Source organism: Geotrypetes seraphini, chromosome 2, assembly GCF_902459505.1.
Source record: "Geotrypetes seraphini chromosome 2, aGeoSer1.1, whole genome shotgun sequence".
NCBI classification, from domain to species: Eukaryota; Metazoa; Chordata; class Amphibia; order Gymnophiona; family Dermophiidae; genus Geotrypetes; species Geotrypetes seraphini.
This window is the reverse complement of record NC_047085.1, coordinates 359,844,553-359,858,501: the sequence shown is the minus strand read 5'-3', so window position 1 is coordinate 359,858,501 and position 13,949 is coordinate 359,844,553.

Here is a 13,949-nt window from a genome sequence, read left to right as displayed (position 1 = left end):
TGAAACAGAAGGGGAGGACAGAGATGGAAGATGGATGGTTAGCACGGAGAAAGAAGAAAGAAGGAGAGCCTGATCAGAAGACAACCAGACCAACATGGGACCAACAAGAGTTGAAAAATGACCAGACAACAAAAGGTAGGAAAAATAATTTTATTTTCTGTTTTGTGATTACAATATGTCAGATTTGAAATGTGTATCCTTCCAGAGCTGGTGTTGGACTGCAAACGTGAGCTAGGATTTAATAGAGAGAGGGAAAGTCTTTTTTTGTTTGTTTATTTTGTTTACACCACAGGACCAGTGTGGGTAGGAGAGGGTAAAGAGGGTGAAGAGGCTATAAAATAAACCCACCAGGATGTTTGGAAAAAACCACACAATTGGGCAGGAAAATCGAATCGAATCGAAAAATCGATTCAATGGGTTGAATCAAATCGAATCGAATTTTTTTTTCCTGAATCGGGCAGTACTACTGCACGGGCTGGGGGTTTAGGAAGTGAGGAAAAGAGAGATGTTGCATGAGTGGGATGGTGGGAAAGGAGAGAAAGAGAGATGCTGCCGGTGGGGGAGGAAAGAGAAAAGGAGAATTGTTGGACATAGATGCATGGAATGGGAGGGAAAGAGAGATGATATACATGGGGAAAGGAAGAAAGAGGGAGAATTGTTGGAGATGGTGGAGAGAACAAAGGGATAAATATTGGATGTTCTGGTGGAGAGGGAAGGGTGGGACAGATAGAAAGGGATGCAACAGGAATGAATGTTGAACACGGTGGTGGAGGGAAGGGACGAAGAGATGTAGCATGGACAGAGTTGATAGGAGAAATGTTGGGCGTGGAACCGGTGAGGAAGGGCAAAAGATGCTATTAGAAGTCAGGGAATGAGAGAGGGAGAAATGTTGGATTTGGCAGTAGAGGGGGTAGGATAGATGTACCAGGGATCCCCTTCTCTCTCTCTCTCTCTCTCTCTCTCCTTTCCCACTCCCTTTGCAGAGGGAGACATGGTCTTGCTAATCTTTGTCAAGTTTCACTTAATACAGGAGATATTTGCAGGAAAGATGCTCAAGAAATTAATGGCAGCATATGCTTGTTTTGTCAGCACTATGGCTTCCCCTCAGTATTCATGAAAAATTACAGAATAAGTTAAGTTTTTAAGTGTAATCTAAAGTGCTGAAGAATCTATAATTCATAATTAATTTTGCCCAACATCCCTGATCTTGCTCATAATGAAAATTATCTCTAGATAAAGATAATAAATTTACTCTTCCAGTGCTACTGGCAGTAGCTTTTAAAAGTGTAATTCTTTTCTACATGTATTTTATTGTGATGCCTGATTCCTCAGTGACTTCTCCTGAAGGAATAAACTGAGGGAAAGTCCTCCATGGTATGTGCTGATTTAAAAAGATTTAGGGATTGCATTAGTACGTCTTTTTTTTTTTTTAATAAATCTTTATTCATTTTTAAAACTTACAATAAGTGTAACACAAAATACAATCATTTTATACTTTAACATCACTTAATATATCATCAAATTTGAACTCTCATCAAATATTCCCCCTCCCTTATACCCCAACAATTATTCAGGCTTTAAACTAAGAAGGGGAAAGCCGACAGTTGACCAAGTGTCGACGATTCGGAAGAAGGTATCCCCTGAAGATACTAAGTGGGTAAAATGCTGGGAAGAAACAATAGGCAAAACAATGGAGTTGACTGATCCAGAAGAGGAGGATAAGAGGATTGTAGCACAGGAGAAGAAAATAAAGATTGAAGCACAGACAAAAAAATACCAGGACTTAAATTGCATATAAACTAATGCAAGGAGCCTAAGGAACAAAATGGGGGAATTAGAAGTCATGGCCAAAACTGAGAATCTAGACATCATTGGAGTAGCTGAAACATGGTGAAATGAAGAAAACAAATGGGACATACTCTGCCGGGGTACAAACTCTATCGTGAAGATAGGTCAGGTCAGAAAGGAGGAGGAATAGCCCTATACATAAAAGAAAGCATACACTCGACCAGAGTGGACACAGCAGCGATGACCAACAAATTGGAATCGCTATGGGTTAAAATACTGGGAAGGAAAGGGCCTGAGATAAAGATGGGCCTGTACTATCGTCCACCTGGGCAAACTGAAGCTACCGATGAAGAAATGGAAGTCGAGATGAAACGAGAATGCAAAAACGGTAACACGATTATTATGGGAGACTTCAACTATCCCGGGATAGACTGGAGTCTTGGAAACTCAAAATGCACTAGGGAGACTGGATTCCTGGAGGTTATACAGAACTGCTTCATGGACCAGCTTGTTAGAGAACTGACGAGAGGGAATGCCACTCTGGATCTAATTCTAAATGGGTAAGAGGACCTGCAAAGGAAGTGGAAGTAGTGGGACCATTGGGAAACAGTGATCACAACATGATCAAGTTCAAAGTTGAAGTAGGAATATCGAAGGGAAAGAGAACCACAGCGACAACTTTCAACTTCAAGAAAGGAAACTACGAAGCGATGAGGGTCAATGGTAAGGAAGAAACTTAGGAACAGCTCAAAGAATTGGCAGACTGTAGAGCAAGCCTGGTCTTTATTCAAGGACACGGTGAGCGAGGCGCAAAATCTATATATCCCCAGATTCAGAAAAGGGTGCAAAAAGAACCGAACTAAAGACCCGGCTTGGATAACTAAAGAAGTAAAGAAAGCGATAAGTGATAAGAGGAATTCATTCAAGAAATGAAAAAAGGGTAAAACCAAGGAGAACTGGAAAGAACACAGGAAGTATCAAAAAGAATGTCATCTCGCAGTTAAAAAAACAAAAAGAGAATATGAAGAGAGGCTAGCCAGAGAAGCACGAAATTTCAAACCGTTCTTCAGATATGTTAAAGGGAAACAACCGGTTAGGGAGGAGGTGGGACCGCTGGATGACGGAGATAGGAAGGGAGTGGTGAAGGAGGAGAAAGAAGTGGCAGAAAGACTAAACACGTTCTTTTCATCAGTATTTACAAATGAGGACACATCCAACATACCGGAACCTGAACAAATCTTCAAAGGAGAACAAGCAGAAAAATTAACATCCATAGAAGTAAACCTTGAAGATGTACACAGGCAGTTAGAAAAATTAAAAACTGACAAATCACCAGACCCGGACGGAATCCACCCTAGGGGACTGAAAGAGCTAAAGGAGGAAATAGCGGAACTACTACAGCAAGTTTGTAGCCTATCCCTGAAAACAGGTGTGATCCCGGAGGATTGGAAGATAGCCAACATTATGCCCATCTTTAAAAAGGAATCAATAGGTGACCCAGGGAACTACAGACCGGTAAGTCTGACCTTGATTCCAGGGAAAATGGCAGAAGCGCTGATAAAAGATAGCATCGAAACTGAAGAACCATGGGGTAGAAGGAGATGTACACAGATGGATCAGGAATTGGTTGGCGGGTAGGAAACAGAGGGTAGGAGTGAAGGACCACTACTTAGACTGGAAGAGGGTCACGAGTGGTGTTCTGCAGGGGTCGGTGCTTGCTGCTATTCAATATATTTATAAATGATCTAGAAACAGGGATGAAGTGTGAAATAATAAAATTCGCAGATGACACCAAACTATTTAGTGGGGCTAAGTTTATAGAAAACTGCGAAGATTTACAAAGGGACCTGAACAAACTAGGGGAGTAGGCGACGAGATGGCAGATGAAGTTCAATGTAGAAAAATATAAAGTCTTGCACGTAGGAAACAGAAACCCAAGATACAGCTACAAGATGGGAGGGCTGTTATTGAGTGAGAGTACCCAAGAAAGGGACTTGGGGGTAATAGTGGACAAGACAATGAAGCTGTCGACACAGTGCGCAGCGGCCGCTAAGAAAACAAATAGAATGCTAGGTATAATCAAGAAGGGTATTACAACCAGAACGAAAGAAGTTATCATGCCGCTGTATCGGGCGATGGTGCGCCCGCATCTGGAGTACTACGTCCAGTATTGGTCCAGTACTGCTCTGAATGGGGCCCTTTCCAAATCCTGGTTGTTCCCCCCTCTCGCAAACCAAAGAAACCTCACAGAAATATACACCGATCATTAAGGAAAATCACCCACTCAGTCCCAGCTGATGCTCCTCACTACCAAAAGGTCCTAGGTTTCTACTTAAACATCTGTTCTATCAGGAACAAAGCCCAACTAGTTAAAGACTGGCTAGAAGAGACCAACCCTGACTATGTCCTCTTAACTGAAACATGGTTGATCTCCGACAACGATATCATAATTCGTGAGTGTCTACCACCTGGGTTTAAAATTACCTCCCTACCCAGAACCTGGGGAAGAGGGGGAGGACTAGCCATCATAACAAGAGATGCTTTCGAGCCCACCATCCTAGCCTCGAAATCCTCAACGGACCTCAAAATTCTTTCCTGTAAACTCTAGTCAGACCAGCTAGAAGATAGCTTAATTATCACTCTATTTTACATCCCTCCCAAGAAATGGCCCACCGCCAAAGACAACTTCTCCGAATTCCTCCTTACTAACTCAATTAGAAGTCCCTACAACCTACTGATCGGTGACCTAAACATTCACCTAGACCAGGTCAATCGGAGTGACACTAAAGATTTACTTTCCCTCATCACCTCTCTAGACTTCTTCGTACCGATGCTGAAAAAAACCACCATAAAGGTCACCAACTTGACCTAGCAAACTTCTCCTCCAAAGATCAACTCCACCCCAAGATTCTCTGGGAGCTAGCCACTTGGACAGATTCCTTATGGTCAGACCACCGACTATGCAACCTCCAACTTAACTGGCAAGCAAGACGTCACCCATCCAATCCCAAGCTGGAATAAAGGACTAAGAAAATGATATCCACTAGAGGCTTTATCAACCCAATGGAATTCTGGTCACACTATGACCTCTCTTCCAACTCGGATCCCGACTCATTCATAGCTGACTCTTGAACAAGCACAAGCACACAGATCCTAAACACAATGGCCCCCATAAAAAATAGGAAAATGAGAAACATAACTACGGACGGTTGGTTTGACACTGAATTAGGATCAGTGAAACGGGAATTACAGAAACTCGAAAGACTATGGCTGAAATCTGGTGACAGTAAAGAGAGAACAAATTGGAGAATACAAAAAACTTATAACTACCAAATGCACTAACTTCTACGCACTAAAAATCGGCTCCCCTTACCCCGACAACAAAAATCTTTTCAAAATAGTCAACAACCTTTATGACATTCAGACCCTAACCCGTCCTACCTCAGAATTCCCTCCACCGGCCAATGCCCTAGCTGAGTTTTTCAACAGCAAAATCTCCAATCTGAGATCTTCCCTATCGGGCATCACAGCCAACCATCTGAACTACCCAGTTGCTCAGCTCTTTGACGAACCTAGAGCGGATCTTCTCTGGAACAACTTTACAATCCCAACCTGGCAACAATTCTGCATGCTCTATTCAAAATACGCTAATTCCCTCTGCAAACTAGACTGTTGTCCACCTAACATAATGAAAGTTGCCCCAGTCACCTTCAAAGCCAAGTTACACACTTTGCTCTCTTCCCTTTTACAATCAGGCACTTTTCCTGAGGACCTAGGCCAGATCCTAATCACCCCGATTGTAAAAAACCCCAAAGAACCTATCAACCTGACATCAAATTTCAGACCCATTGCGAACATCCCCTTCTTTGCAAAGTTAATGGAAGATCTGGTCAACCAAGACTTAGTAACCTATCTGGACAAATTCAACATTCTAAATGACAACCAGTCAGGGTTCCGACCCGGTCACAGCACTGAAACTATTATTGCCTCTCTACTAGATTCCCTCCATTCCCTGTTCAGCCAGGGCACAAGTGCACTAGTCCTTCAGTTTGATTTAAGTAGTGCCTTGACTTAGTTGATCATGCCATCCTCTTAGACTGTTTGGAGTCAATCAGTCTCTTGGGCAATGTTTTAAAATGGTTACTACGTAAAAGATCATACCAAGTTTACAGCGACAATACACATTCCTTCAGCTGGGTAAACGCATGTGGAGTCCCGCAGGGCTCTCCCCTGTCCCCCACTCTGTTCAACATCTACCTAGCTGCACTAGGGAACCTATTACAAAGCCTGAAAATCAAATTCTACATTTACGCTGATGACATTACCATAGTCTTTCCCCTAACTAGCGTAACTCCTGAGACAAAAAGTCAACTGGCATCTATCCTTAAGCAAATCGAACTATGGATGTCCGACTTCAAATTGAAACTCAACTCAGATAAAACCAAATTCTTCCTGGCTAGTCCAAATGACAAAATCAAAGACTCAACAATCTCCTTGAACGGTCAAATCTTTCCCATCACAGATTCCATAAAAATTCTAGGAGTGACGCTAGACTGCAACCTCACCTTTGAAACTCACACCGACTTACTAGTCAGAAAATGCTTCTCCGCCTTATGGAAACTAAGAACCATCAGAAAATACTTCAATGCATCCTCATTCCGCTTACTGGTGCAATCCTCCATCCTGAGCTTACTCGACTACTGCAACATTATCTACCTGGGATCCATCAAAAAAACCATTCAAAGACTATGTATCATCCAAAATTCGGCAATTCGACTGATCTTTGGGTTAAAAAAATGGGAACACATAACTCCCTACTACCAAAAACTTCACTGGCTGCCCCTGGAAGCAAGAGTGCTGTTCAAGTTTGCCTGTCTCTGTTTCAAATCCATTCATGGTTCGGCCCCCTTATACTTGGTTCCCCATTTTACCTTACATTGTCCATCCAGACCCACTCGCAAAGCTCATCTCTTCAGCCATCCAACTCTAAAGGCCTGCCATTACAAAAGATACCTGAACAGAACTCTAGCCTTCCAAGCAGGTCATCTAAATGATTGTCTGAGCAATATTATGTCACGTTTCTCATCCTACCTAAACTTCAGAAAATTATTAAAAACTAACCTATTTAACCGATTTGTAGCCTAAAGCCCCTTACCCGACCCTTGCCCACTAAGATCTCTTTTTTCTTACCTTGCTTCCCGCTCACCGTACATTTGACCCCTTATATTGTACCTGTTCCATGCTTACATATATTAATTATATCTGTATATGCTGATTGTACCCATTCGCTGATTGTCCAGCCCTTCTTTATTGTAAACTGCCTCGAACTACTACGGCTTTGGCGGTATATAAGAAATAAAATTATTATTATTATTATTATATGGCGATACTCGAGAGGGTTCAGAAGAGAGCGACACGTTTGATAAAAGGTATGGAAAACCTTTCATACGCTGAAAGACTGGAGAAACTGGGGCTCTTTTCCCTGGAGAAGCAGAGACTTAGAGGGGATATGATAGAGACTTACAAGATCATGAAGGGCATAGAGAAAGTGGAGAGGGACAGATTCTTCAAACTTTCAAATTCTACAAGAACGAGAGGGCATTCAGCTAAATTAAAAGGGGACAGATTCAGAACCAATGCTAGGAAGTTCTTCTTCACCCAACGGGTGGTGGACACCTGAAATGCGCTTCCAGAGGGCGTGATAGGACAAGGTACAGTATTGAAGTTCAAGAAGGGATTAGATGATTTCCTGAAGGAAAAGGGAATAGAATGGTATAGATAGAGGAATACTATACAGGTCCTGGACCTGATGGGCCGCCGTGTGAGCGGACTGCTTATGTTCTGACCCAGCAGAGGCACTGCTTATGTTCTTATGTTCATAAGCAAAAGAAATCATGAAATATTCCCACGCCCACCCCGCCCTGGACGTGTATGAACAAAAGGGGAAAAAAAAAAATATTTATTCTATGCAGTAATTCCAATCTTTACAGTATCTTGTTAATGGCTCCCAAATAACCTGACATTTCTTAAAATTTCCCTGCTGCATGGCAATTATCCTTTCCATTTTGAATATGTGACATAAAGAGTAAGTCATTTCATAATGTATACATTTGGAACCTTTCAATCTAATTCCATACAGAAAATTTATTTACTGAAAGTAGAAGATCCCTAATAGGATTGAAAGCAAAGGAAGGGATTTACTTTTCACCTCAAGCTTGTCAGAAGAGAGATTTAAAATAAGGTCAGATGCAGTTCAAGATCTGTTGATTGACCTTTCACCTTTGCTCTATTCTACCAATTTATAGTTGAAGAGCCAGGCCCAGTCATAGGTTATACAGTTTTCCTGAAGCACTGTTTTTGAGTTCTTGATATATGAGGGGTGCTGAAAAGTTCTCAGCCCAACTAAGAAGTGAATGATGTGGAGCTATGAAACTTACAAGTTATTCCACATATACTGTACACCCCTAAGTTCAACACACTTAGCATGTCTGCAGTTTCTGTAACCCTTCCAAAAATACTCTGATATCTGGTCACTGAACTACTGCTCTGCTGCTGCAATCACCTCCAAATCACTAGAAAATTGTTGCCCTTTCAAACTCAAACGTAAAATAGTCAGATGGAGCAAGATCTGGTGAGTAATAAATAATAATAATAATAATTTATTTTCTTATATACTGCCATTGCTATGGTAGTTCGAGGCGGTTTACAATAAGAGGAGCTGGACAATCAGCGATATAGTTACAATATAGGAACAATGAATGCAAGTACAAGAAGAAGAGTTGGACAGTCAGCGACATAGTTACAATGTAGAAGCAATGAATTCAGTATACAGAGTATGAGAGATAATGAACAATAAATTCTTAGGTGACAAATCGGTTGAACAGTTTCGTTTTTACTAATTTTCTAAAACTAAAATAGGAAGAGGAGTGCATGATAATGCTACCCAACCAGTCGTTCAGTTTATCTGCCTGGAAGGCTAGAGTTCTGTCCAGGAATCTTTTGTAACGGCAGGCCTTTATTGTTGGGTGGGTAAATATGTGGATTCTACGTGTGGGCCAAATTGAAGTGGAAGACTAGGTACATAGGGGCCAAGTCAAAGATTGATTTGAAACAGACAGGAAAATTTAAATAAAACTCTTGCCTCGAGGGGCAGCTAATGAAGTTTTTGATAATAGGGACTTATGTGTTCCCATTTTTTTAAACCGAAAATCAGACGTACTGAATAATTTGGAGTTTTTGAAGGGTTTTCTTGAAAGATCCTAAATAAATAATGTTACAATAGTCCAGCATGCTTAGAATAGAAGATTGTACCAGTAGACGGAATGATGCTGCATCAAAGTATTTTTATATGTTTCTTAGCTTCCATAATGTTGAGAAGCATTTTCTAGTCAATAAGTCCTTGTGAGCGTCTAAAGTAAAGGTATCGGTTGAGCGTCACTCCCAGAATTTTTATGGAATTGACAATAGGGAAATCCTGTCCATTCAAGGAAATTTTTGAATCTTTGATTTTATCGTTTGGGCTTGCCAGGAAAAATTTGGTTTTATCTGGGTTAAGTTTGAGTTTGAATTCTGTCAATTCGATTTATTTTAGGACAAATGCCAAGTGATTCTTTGTCTCGGAGGTTAGGTTTGTGAGGGGAATATAGAATTTGTGAGGGGATATTTGTGAGGGGATATAGAATTTGACTTTTAAGTTTTGCAAAAGATACCCCAATGGGGCAAGGTAGATGTTAAACGGGGTAGGGGATAGAGGGGAACCCTGCGGAACTCCGCAAGTGTTTGTCCATCTGCAGAATTGTTTGTTATCACTGTGGACTTGGTAAGATTGTTTACTCAAGAAACCCTGGAACCAATTTAACACTTTGCCAGAGAGACTGATTGACTCCAAACAGTCAATTAGAATGTTGTGATTGACTAAGTCAAAGGCACTACTGAGATCTAGTTGTAGGACTAGTGCGCTAGAACCTTGGCTGAATAAATTATGAAGGAGATCTAGTAGTGAGGCTATGACTGTTTCCGTGCTAAAACCTGAGCGGAAACCTGACTGATTCGCTTGTAGTATGCTGAAGTTGTTCAAATACATTACTAAGTTCTGGTTAACTAGGCCTTCCATCAGCTTTACAAATAGGGGGATGCTTGCTATAGGTCTATAGTTTGATGTCAGCGCGTTGGATTCTTTCGGATTTTTTATGATCGGAGTGATCAGGATCTGTCCTAAATCTTCGGGAAATGTACCAGTCAGTAATAGAGCAGAAATCCAGTTATATAATTTGGCTTTGAAGGTGACAGGGGCAACTTTCAAAATGTTTGGAGGGGAGCAGTCTAGTCTGCAGTAAGAATCAACGTATTTCATATAAAGTTTGCAGAATTGGTCCCAAGTAGGAATGATGAAATTATTCCAGGACATGTCTACTCTAGGTTCATCTTTGTATTGTGCCACTGGGTAGTTCAAATGATTGGATGCGGGGACTGGTAGTTTGGATCTCAAATTAATGATTTTGTTGTTATAGAACTCTGCCAGCGCATCAGCTGATGGGGGGGAGTCTGAGGTAGAGTGGGTAAAGGCCTGTATGTCATAGAGATTGTTAACTAGATTGAAAAGGTTTCTGGTGTTGATGTTAGGCGAGCCAATTTTTTGGGCATAGAAATTTGTGCGTTTAATTATTATGTTTTTTGTATTCTTTTAGCTTTAGTCTCCAGTTCGTCCTCCCTTTGCTGTCTCCAGATTTCAGCCATTGTCTTTCAAGTTTTCGTAGCTCCCGATTCAACATTCCTAACTCGTTGTCAAACCAGCCTTCTAAATTTTTGTTTCTGTTTTTTCTTAATTTGATGGGGGCTATTTTGTTTAGTATCTGTGTACTCATGTTGTTCCAAGAGTTGACAGAAAAAGGCTCTAAATCTGGGTTATAAATTAAGTTAAAATGTGACCAGAATTCCACTGGGTTTACCAAACCTCTATTAGCTGTCATATCTTCGTTTCTTTTTGTCTTTTTGGATTTGGTTAGGGGACATCTTGCTTGCCAATTAAGTTGGAAGTTACATAATCAGTGGTCTGACCATAAAGAATTAGTCCAGGTAGCTTGCTTCCAGGAGATCATGTGGTTGACTAGAGGAAAAGGTGACTAGATCTAGTTGGTGGCCTTTTTGGTGGGTCTTTTCTGGGGCCGGCATAAAGAAGTCTAATGAAGAGATAAAAGACAGCAAATATTTGGAGTCACCCTGGTCTGATTGTTCAAGCTGAATATTTAAATCGCTGGTCAATAGGTTATAGGGGCCTGCTATTGAGTTTGTGAGGAGGAATTCGAAAAGGTTGACCTTGGCTGTGGACCATTTCTTGGGGGGTATGTAAAATAGAGTAATTATTAGACCATCTTCTAACTGATCCGACCAGAGTTTACAGGAAGGAATTTCAAGATCTGCTGTGGAATTCGATGCTAAAATGGTGGAGTGGAAGGAGTCTCTTAATATGAGTGCTAGTCCTCCCCCTCTTCCCCTGATTCTGGGTAGCGATATGATTTTAAACACTGGCGGAAGGCACTCACGTATTTTGACCAACCAAGTTTCGGTTAACAGGACAAAATCTGGGTTGGTCTCCTCCAGTCAGCCTTTAACCAGTTGTGACTTGTTTCTTATGGAGAAGGGTGGATGGGCTATGCACTGAAACTGCAGTTGCATCAAAACATCTATCATTTTGCCAGCCTTGTGAGCAAGTGCATTGTCTTGCAAAAAGAGAACTCCTTTCCATAGCTTCCCTCTCCTTTTTTCTTTCAATGCCTCCTTTAATCGGCAAAGCAAGTTACAGTAGTATTCTGCATTAACTGTTTGCCCCTTGGAAGACAGCCAGTCATTACAGCACCTTCCTAGACCCATATTTGGCTGACAGCTTCTGCATACCCAGCTGCTCATGGATTATACACCCAACACGTTCCCTGGATATCTGTAGTATCTCAGCAATTGTTTTAGCCAATATTCCCTGACCTGCCAAAATCAGGTCATGGACACAATCAACAATTTCAGGAGTTGACACCATTTGATGCCTCTCAGACCTTGCTGCATCTTCAGTCTCAATCTCCATGCTGAAAGATTCCACACCACTTCTTCACTGTTGAGTATGATGGGTATTGGCTACTCAGGGCCAGATCCTCTAAACGGTGCCATTTTTGTCAACTGCCTTACAGTGGCTACCGATCACTTGTCAAAGTTGTGCCCTTGGGAAAGGTAGGTGCTGGAAATGTAGGCCAAGGTTTTCAAGGCCTACATTCCAGCACCTACCTTTGACATAAATCGAACCTATATGGCACCTAAAATGCCATTTCCAGCATTAGCCAAGAGTAGAATGGTATTAGGCATCATAAAGCACATCTGTAGGCGTAATTCTGATGCCATTTTTTATAGGCACCAGTAGGCTCCTACAATTTTTTTTTTAGATTGCTTTTACTCCTTTTTTAAATGGCATGTTGCACTTAAGTTAGGCGCTGGTAGGGCTTAACTTAAGATGCCGTTTATAGAATATGGGCCAAACTGGCAGACAATTGGAGTTGAATAACCTGAAGTTGAAAGAGGAAAAAGACTTGTCACCAGGTCACTTAAAGTAAGTGATAAAGGTCAGAATATGTGAAGAGGGTGGAGGATGAGGAAGATGTCCAACTCAGATCTCTTCTGGCTGGAAACAAGAGATGCAAGTAGGGACTGATCTTTCTCACTCATTCATTAAATGTATGCACAGTAAACATGCTTTGGCATTTATTATATGAATACACTGAGACTGCAATAACATTTGTGGAGGGATATTTACAGCTGACTGTTCAAATATTCTTCTGTTCTGTTGTTCTTCTTACTCTTAAATGGTTTTTTTTTTTTCTTTGTTTCATTTTGTCCAACTCATCTTTTTCTGTCTTCTCCCCATGTCTTTTCTGAAAGCAGCATGTTAAATCTCTGCCTGTTCCCGGTTATATTTTACAATACATTGCCATTTTTTTTTCTTCAGAACTTGTAGTACTCACTCTTGCTGTGCATTATCATGCATCTTGCACTTTTCAGAGAAGATAATGGCTATTTGGAACTCTATTGTTTGACATTTTTACCACAGCTTTGAAATTCAAGATAGATGACTTGTGTTTACAGGCTAAATGTACTTGTTTGATCATGAATCGAAGTGCCCTGTGACAGTCACTGTGTCTTTTATAGCAGCAGACATCATAAGGCTTCTTCTAGCTAGACAAAAAAAGCTGCTTTATACATCTCAGCCAAATACAAATTCACTCATTTGAAATAGTGATTCTTGCTTCTTGTCTGGCCACTCCCAATATGACTAGTATTCAGGAGTATCAATATCTGCATAATAGTACATGAGAACGTAAGAATAGCCTTACTGGGTCAGACCAATGGTCCATCAAGCCCAGTAGCCCATTCTCACGTGGCCAATCCAGGTCCCCAGTACCTGGCCAAAACCCAAGGAGTAGCAACATATCATGCTACCGATCCAGAGCAAGCAGAGGCTTCTCCCATGTCTTTCTCAATAACAGACTATGGACTTTTCCTCCAGGAAATTGTCCAAACCTTTCTTAAAACCAGCTCTTACCACAGCCTCTGGCAATTTATTCCAGAGCTTAACTGAATGAAAGAAAAAAAAAAAAAAATCCTCCTATTGGTTTTAAAAGTATTTCCCTGCAACTTCATCATGCATGCATTGTAGACTTCAATCATGCGTCTGAAGAACTGTCTCCTTTCAGGCAGCACATTCTATAATAATGGACAAGATATTGAAAACAATGACTGAGAATTGGGAACTGTGAATCTTCCTGCACTAGGAGCCATTTACAAGACATTCCCTTGTGAACACAGCAATTGTGCCAGATCATACTTATACAAAGCTTCCTCCAAATAAGGAGGCTCGCTGGTATTAAAAACTGGAACACATCTTTTAAATAATCCACTCTGCAGCTAAAAGCAAGTGAATTTAACTACTATCTCCTTTTCATAATCTGATAATTAATTGAACTACTGAATTTGAATGACTTGCTGAAACTTCAATGTAACTTTCAGTAGGCTTGTCTAGATCACATTACAATAATCCACTCCATTAAGCATTAACACCTGCACAACTAAGCAGAAGTCAGCTACAGAGAGATAATATTTAAAATGCCAGAGTAAACACAATT